Source organism: Schistocerca cancellata, chromosome 7 (assembly GCF_023864275.1).
Source record: "Schistocerca cancellata isolate TAMUIC-IGC-003103 chromosome 7, iqSchCanc2.1, whole genome shotgun sequence".
Taxonomy (NCBI): domain Eukaryota; kingdom Metazoa; phylum Arthropoda; class Insecta; order Orthoptera; family Acrididae; genus Schistocerca; species Schistocerca cancellata.
Genome location: NC_064632.1, coordinates 134,245,714 through 134,254,457, shown reverse-complemented (window position 1 = coordinate 134,254,457; position 8,744 = coordinate 134,245,714).

Sequence of the window (8,744 nt, the reverse complement as noted above, 5' to 3'; positions counted from 1 at the left end):
TGAAAGATCTGGAAGCGAGGAGTAGCAAAGCTAATGCAGTGAGCGCTCAGCTACGATCTACTCTTTTCTGCAAGAAGGAAGTCAGTACCAATACTAAGCTATCTGTGCACCGTTCAATCTTTCGACCAACGTTGTTGTATGGGAGCGAAAGCTGGGTGGATTCAGGTTACCTTATCAACAAGGTTGAGGTTACGGATATGAAACTAGCTAGGATGATTGCAGGTACTAGTAGATGGGAACAATGGCAGGAGGGTGTCCACAATGAGGAAATCAAAGAAAAACTGGGAATGAACTCTATAGATGTAGCAGTCAGGGCGAACAGGCTTAGATGATGGGGTCATGTTACACGCATGGGAGAAGCAAGGTTACCCAAGAGACTGATGGATTCAGCAGTAGAGGGTAGGAGGAGTCGGGGCAGACCAAGGAGAAGGTACCTGGATTCGATTAAGAATGATTTTGAAGTAACAGACTGAACGCTGAAAGGCATAATCAGTCTTAAATGATGATGATGATGGTGGTGGTGGTGGTGGTGGTGGAAACTTGAAGGGATACGTAAAGCACAAAAGCATACAGGCCAACTTCGTCTGTTGGTTGACGGAGACCGCCGACAGTTGAAGAGGATCGTAATGTGCAGTAGGCAGACATCTATCCAGATTATCACACAGGAATTGCAAACTGCATCAGGATCGTCTGCACGTACTATGCCAGTTAGGCGAGGGGTGAGAAAACTTGTATTTCATGGTCGTGCATTTGCTCAAAAGCCACACATCACGCCTCGCTTGGTGTAAGGAGCGTAAACATTGGACGACTGATCAGTGGAAAATCGTTGCGTGGAGTGACGAATCGCGGTACACACGATGTGGCGATCCGACGGCAGAGTGTGGGTATGGCGAATTCCTGGTGAACGTCATCTGCCTGAGTTAGTGCCAACAGTAAAATTCGGAGGCTGTGGTGTTATGGTGTGGTCGTGTTTTTCGTGGTGGGACCTTACACCCCCTGTTGTTTTGCGTGGCACTATCACAGCACAGGCCTACATTGAGGTTTTAAACACCTTCTTGCTTCCTACTATTGAAGAGCAATTCGGGGATGGCGATTGCATCTTTCAAGACAATCGAGCACCTGTTCATAACGCACGGCCTGTGACGGAGTGGTTACACGGCAGTATCATCCCTGTAATGAATGGACTGGCTTGCACAGAGTCCTGACCTTAATCCTATAGAACACCTCTGGGTTGTTTTGGAACGCCGACTTCGTGCCAGGCCTCACCGACCGATATCGCAGCATTACGTGAAGAATGGGCTGTCATTCACCAAGAAACCTTTCAGTGACTGATTGAACGTATGCCCGAGAGAGTAGAAGCTGTCATCAAGGCTAAAGGTAGCCAACACTATATTGAATTCCAGTATTACCGATGGGGGGTGCCACGAACTTGTAAGTCATTTTCAGCCAGGTGTCCGGATACTTTTGATCACATAGTGTATCTGCCCTTCCTATCTTCGGAACTGTGTGGATAATATTTTTCCCGAAAGTCTGATGGAACGTAGATTCTAAACATCAACTTGAAGGAGGTCTTGGACGTACTTCATCCTCCTGTTCGTTCTCTTTTCTGCGTTTAACAGTGGAATTCACGCTCAATGTTATGACAATTTCACCGAACGTTCTTTCGACTTTTATATACGCTGAGACAGCCGTCCCCGACAGTCAAATCTTTTTCGATTTCTTCACATCTTTCTTGCAGCGACATCGTTTTGGCTGCCCTGCACTTGCTACTGATTTTGCTCAGTGGTTTCAGTTCTGTGTTCCTGTCTTTCCCTGAACATTTCTTTATCTTTTACGCATCGATCAATTGAAGTATTTCATTTGTTACCCAAGGTTTCTTCACTGTTACCTTCCTTGTACCTTTGTCTCTGTCTGTCCAACATCTGTGATTGCCCTCATCAGAGATGTCTACTTCTCTTAGCTGAACTGCCTACTCTGCTGTTCCTTGTTGCAGTATGCACATCCTCAGCCAACTTAAAATGAGTCTCGTCATTCCTCAATACTTGAATATTCCACTTTATTTCGGAATCTCTGCGTGAGCATGATGTATTCCAACGGAAATCTTTCCGTTCCTGCAGGTCTTCCCCAATTATACAACTTCACCTTGTGATTCTCGAACAGAGTATTCACTATTACCGTGTGAAATTTATTGCTAAACTCATTTAGTCTGTCTGATTCCTAGTACCCTGCCCATATTCTCCCGTAACCCGCTCTTCTGTTCCTTCCTCACATACTTTCTCTATCTCTTCATCTTCTCTTCCGACGTTGGCATGTATACTTGAGCTATGATCGGTGTCAGTTTGTTGTCGAATCTGTTGAGGACAGACGTATCACTGAACTGTATACGGTAGCCTACTCTCTACTTTCGTATTCATTATGAATCTTGATCCTGTTATGTCATTCCTGCGGTTGTTGATATTACCCTACATTCGACTGGCTGAAAACATTAACTTCTTTCCTTTTTACGTAACTGATCCCCCTACATCTAGAGTGAGCCTGTGCACTTCCCTTTTCAGGATTTATAGCTTTCCTACAACATTCGAACTTCTGACATTCCATGCACCGACTCGCAGAATGTTATCCCGCCGTTATTTTTCCCAACTTTTTCTCATGGTCACCTCCCCATTTGCAGTCTCCTCACGGAGATCCGAATGGGGGAACGAATACGGAATACAACTTTTTCTAAGGATGGTTTCCCACCACAAGGGCAGGAGAGTGCACTGAACCTGCGTCCGCTCCTCCTGCCTGCCTCTTTGATGAGGCCGTTGGCAGAACGTTGGTGACATCTTATGACTAAAGTCTTCGGCTGCCATTGCTGACGAATTTTATTCAAAATTTAAGCAATGTCTTAGTTCTAACCTGTGACCCAACACGTTTGATTAGCAAAGCCGCTATCAGTAGAGGAGCACGGGTCCGTTATAGCAATGCAGCTTGGGGTTCTACGATCAATGATTCGAGGTTCCACAGATGAAACTGAATGTGCCAACGAGACAACGTGTTCCACATGTGAAAGTAGTGCTGAGGTGAACTGCATGAGTGGTCGTGCGGTAGCGTTCTCGCTTCCCACGCCCGGGTTCCCGGGTTCGATTCCCGGCGGGTTCAGGGATTTTCTCTGCCTCGTGATGACTGGGTGTTGTGTGCTGTCCTTAGGTTAGTTAGGTTTAAGTAGTTCTAGGGGCTGATGACCATAGATGTGAAGTCCCATAGTGCTCAGAGCCATTTGAACCATTTTTTGAACTGCATGATTTTTCGTTAGTTGCTATGTTTTCTTTGACGATCACGTACCAGATGACTGTAACAATGGGTGATAGAACATTGCTGTGTAAATTGCTCCAGATGATATTCCGATTTATCTGAGGGTAGATTCTCTCTCTTGATTTTCTTGCTTTTCTTCATTAAAATATCATAGATCTGTTTGTCTGGTAATATATAATACTTCTTCTGTATGTACATGAACTTGAAATAAGTACGACATATCGTGTGTTAAGGCTCTTGCTACCGTTATTATGTCGACTGGCACCTGCATGATTACTTGCTGCCGTCTGATAATTCTACGGCACCCGTTACACGCACTATTTTGCATCTGGTTGATCAGGAAAGAATTGCATTTTGTTTCACATTCTTTAGGGCTAGATCTCACCTCATGGTTGCCAGCGTTAAAGCGTCGCAATGCACTTTAAAAATATTCCCCCTCATGATAAACCTGCATAAACTCGTCGGATGTTATCTACAATGGCACCAGGCGCTAGAAATATCTGCGCCAAGTGCAACGTAGCCTGGTTTTAAATGAATTGAAAAACTGGCAGGAGTCGCAAAATTTAGGGTGCCCTCCAAAATAATCAATGAGGAAGCTTAAGTCTGCTAAATGAGACACGAATCACAATTAATTTGATTTATTGCGATAAAATTATTGAGAAAACAATGATAATCAATGGGAACGTTAATAAAATAAGGCCTTGGCGTATCCGACATAGCAATCGGTGTTTGGGTGGGGTGGGGGAGGGGGGGGGGGTGAGAGGTGCTAATAATCACGCAAGTTACCAGCGGTAGTTGTGGAGTTAAATGTGTCAGACTTGCGGTTGGGGTTGAAAGCAGATTGTTTATAGATTCGAAATGCAAGAGTTCGAAGTGAAGCTTGAAGTGATTGAAATGTTATGAAATGGCTCAAATGGCTCTGAGCACTATGGGACTCAACATCTTAGGTTATAAGTCCCCTAGAACTTAGAACTACTTAAACCTAACTAACCTAAGGACATCACACACACCCATGCCCGAGGCAGGATTCGAACCTGCGACCGTAGCAGTCCCGCGGTTCCGGACTGCAGCTTGTTATGAAATGTCTTTAATTTCCCTGTATATCGTCTCGCTGTTGCGGCTCAATTTCATCACAGTGTTGCAGGTGGGGCTAAAATGGCTGCAAAATAAGTCACTGGCGGCACCAATGACCACGCCAACGGCAAAGTGCAATTCAACCCCAAATATCTCAAAGTCCCTCGATATACCAGTTCTGGCGGTGGCAAGCTAGCAGAGGCCTGCTGTAGCATTGGAGACTCCCAAAGAGCCAGAGGAGTAGAAGTTCAATCTGGAGAAGAAACTGAAGTTATTTCTGCTCGAATGTTTACTACACGCTATTTTACGTATCTTATTACTGTATGATTCTTACGTCGTATGATTTTTTGGTCAACATTTCTAGTTGTGTCTCACGTCTCCAAAGACCCAAAACTGCGGCCCCCTTTCCATTTTAGAGATTATTATCTGTGGCGTCTGGCGCTATCCACAGAAAAACTCTTTCTGCTTTTGTGCACAGTAGTGCTTTCTGTTAAAACATTTCACTCTTTCTGGGTAGAAAGATTTGGCGGTGGGAGCAGGCGCCATGGGACGTCCAATCTCCGTGTCCATGAAGTTTTATGTACCCCAGGGTGATGTCACAAAGCACTGTCTGGCCGTGGGATTTTGCACCTTGCCTCTCCCTCGGGAGACCTTCTGCCAAATGGCTCTGAGGGCGGTGACCAATTCTTAGTGTCCCACCACTTCCCAGAACGTTTTCAATGTTGTGTCTCAAAAGTCATGCAAATCTGAATCAAGAGTAAATGAAGAGTAATGTTACATTAATCAGTTACTATCCACCATAAAATATGTTCTTCAGATGAGTCTTTCATTACGAGTTTTCACAAAAACGGTCACGTAGCAAAAGTAACTAAGTTCAATTAATAATGAGATTTTTACTGGTCGCACCTTTTTGTAACAATTTCTGCTACCTGTCGGAGTACAATTTGCATTGGCTCCAGGGGTGTGTAGCATGTCTGTCGAATTTCGTGCTGACAACTTTCGGATATTGCTTCTAGGTGTGTACTGAGGGTTTTTTTTGGCAGCTGCTTTGTCGATATGAGTCATAAAGTCCTGAGTCACTGATGCCTCTATCGACGTGCAGAATGGATGCTTTATGTAGCTTAGCACCCATTGCAACAGTAGAATCACTGAGGATTGGGTCTGCCAAAACGAGATGTTTTGACGATGATATGGCATACGTGTGTCATCAGGAAGCTCAGCAAAATTTTCTAACTTTTCTGGCGCTCATACCAGGTGATGTGGCCGTGGTGTTAGTTAAGAGGGGCTCTGCACTGATCCATCGGAATTGGGCATTCTTGCTCAGAAATATCTTACTTTTTTAATGTTTCGTGGATGATGGCATTAGAAACAGTGTCTATCTCGGATTGCGGCAGAGTAGTTTTTCAAAACAACGATTTTGGCATTTGCCTCGAGCTATTTTGGGAATTTACGGAAATGTAAACATAGGTGGCTGGATTGTAATATGAGTCCCGATCATGAGGCAGTGAAACTCAGTGCAGATAATTAAAAAAAAAATTACAAGGTGCCGCAAATACTTGACGAATGCTAAGCAGGGACTGTGAGGTATTTTGAGTGAATTTCATAACCAATTTTGTTGAATGGGTTTTACGTTCTGTTGCATCAATTCTGCCCTTACTTACCTCATATTTCTGTATGTACCGCATGAGAATCAGTGTTTTCCACATCGATAAGTATCAGTGTTTTTGTATTTCATATGCAGCACTTCAGATACTGGTGAATAAATCGTGACGATTTTTTTCTGTTGGTACTGACCGGTTTGGTTGTTAAACCAACAGCAGACCAAAATTAAAGTACTCATATCCGCCGCCGTTTAGGCCTACCATCAGGAGTTAGCCGTCATTAACAGCTTTGGCAATGACAAATTTTTATATATGTAGTCCGCTGAGCTTCTCACATGAACTTAATCGGGAATTCAGTTTCTTTCCTGAGGTGACAATTTGTGTCCGGAAATCTGCGTCCACATTTTTATTCTATAGATAATTTCGAACGCGTTCACCTTTCCTTTTGAAACTTCCTGACAGATTAAAACTGTGTGCCCGACCGAGACTCGAACTTGGGACCTTTGCCTTTCGCGAGCAAGGGCTCTATCATCTGAGCTACCGAAGCACGACTCTCGCCCGGTACTCACAGCTTTACTTCTGCCAGTATCTCGTCTCCTATCTTCCAAACTTTACAGAAGCTCTCCTGCGAACCTTGCAGAACTAGCACTCCTGAAAGAAAGGATATTGCGGAGACTTGGCTTAGCCACAGCCTGTGGGAGGTTTCCAGAATGAGATTTTCACTCTGCAGCGGAGTGTGCGCTGATATGAAACTGCTTCTGTAAAGTTTGGAAGGTAGGAGACGAGATACTGGCAGAAGTAAAGCTGTGAGTACCGAGCGAGAGTCGTGCTTCGGTAGCTCAGATGGTAGAGCACTTGCCCGCGAAAGGCAAAGGTCCCGAGTTCGAGTCTCGGTCGGGCACACAGTTTTAATCTGCCAGGAAGTTTCATATCAGCGCACACTCCGCTGCGGAGTGAAAATCTCATTCTGGAAACCTTTCCTTTTATTTAATTTTTTTAAATACCGACTTGCTATGCCTAACTCAGCTCTTGTCATTCATTTTGAGACAGAAATTTCAGCCTGCCACCTGCTTAGAAGATGTCTTAATTTTGGTTGTTGACAAAATTAGTTACAGTTTGGGAAACCAATGTAAAATTTTAAAATTTGTGGAACACAACGAAAACCATCTCCAGTGGGATATTCCCAAATTATAACGACACTGTGTGTCTCGGACGTTTTGGGTCAAATTCAAACATGCGACAGTGGGTTGAATCGATTGTATTGAGATAGAGAACCAATAGCCGAAAATGCGTATTTGTTGAGTTATGGACATACACAGCGTACACCGCATTGCTACAGTGTAGCTCGTAGTAACTGTTCAAAGCAACTACCGCCAGTCTGAGTGCACGTATTGCAGTGTCTGGAGTAAGGACGATTGCCACGCTACCCACTACCCACATCGGTGGCCACCATCAGCGATTCTCTGTCAGTTTATCGGGGACATTGTCCTACGTCACCTAATACGACATTATTTGTTGCTTCTTCGTTTGACCGGTCCACATTACCTGCGAGATGTGCTTCCACAGCTCTAGAAGACTGTATACTTTGCCGTACGTGAAATGACAGGGTTTCAACATGGCAATGCACCAGCACGCTTCAATGTTAATGTCCGCGAGCACCTGAACAACACATACCCTCACTGTTAGGTTGGAATTGCCGGATCTCACACCTCTTAGATTATTTCCAAACTTTGGTGTATGAAACCCTCGTAGAAGCGCATGAAGACCTGCTACCTAGGGTCCAGGCGCCTGTCTCATGGTACAGCAGACACCAGGGATCTTTGAGAGAGTACAGCAGAACTTCATGCGCCATTGCCATGCAAACTTTGAGACTGCCGGTCGTCACCATGTATAGCTGTGTGCATTTTCGACCATTGGTTCCCTACCCAAATGTAACTGGTTTTGAACCCTCTGTTTCAATTTGACCTAAATGGTTTGAGACACCCTGTGTATTGGGTAACATGTGTCTCGGCTCTTGGGGAATAGCTACTGCCTATGTTCACAAGCGCAAACGGAATCGACACCTTGGTCTGTCTGACGATGGTAGTGTTCCGCCTCGGTGGTAACCTCCAATGGGGCCTTTATCGTCTGGCTGAGCCGTCACTGGGTCGCTGATGCAACACTGCGCCGCCGCCGCCGCCGCGTATCACACGGAGAAAGGAGCGAGCAGTAATTGCGAGCCGCGGCGGTTCAGCTTAGCCCGGTAGCCGCGTTTGCCAACCGTCGCGCCGCCAGCGCAGCCCCAGCTGCCTGCGTTTCGGAGGCGGCGCTTCACTCGCAGCTCTTAATAAACGGTGAAAGCGAGCCGGCGCGCCTCTGATGCGGGGGCGGCCTGATTGTGGCGTGGCCAGGTGCCGCGGTGGGGCGGCGGCGCCGCAGTTACGTCACACTGAGGCGGTTAGATGTGGCCCGCCACCAATTCCTCTCTTTCTCGAACTTCTTCGTCTCAGAGTATAATTTGCACCGTAAATACCAATTATTTGTTGGTTGTTTTCCAATATCTGTCTTCCTCTACATATTTCAACTTCTATATTTCCCTCCAGTACCATGGACATTATTCCCTGATGTGTTATTCTGTTTGATGTCTTCCATCAAAATGGTTCAAATGGCTCTGAGCACTATGGGACTTAACTTCTGAGGTCATTAGTCCCCTAGACTTAGAACTACTTAAACCTAACTAACCTAATGACATCACAAACATCCATGCCCGAGGCAGGATTCGAACCTGCGACCGTA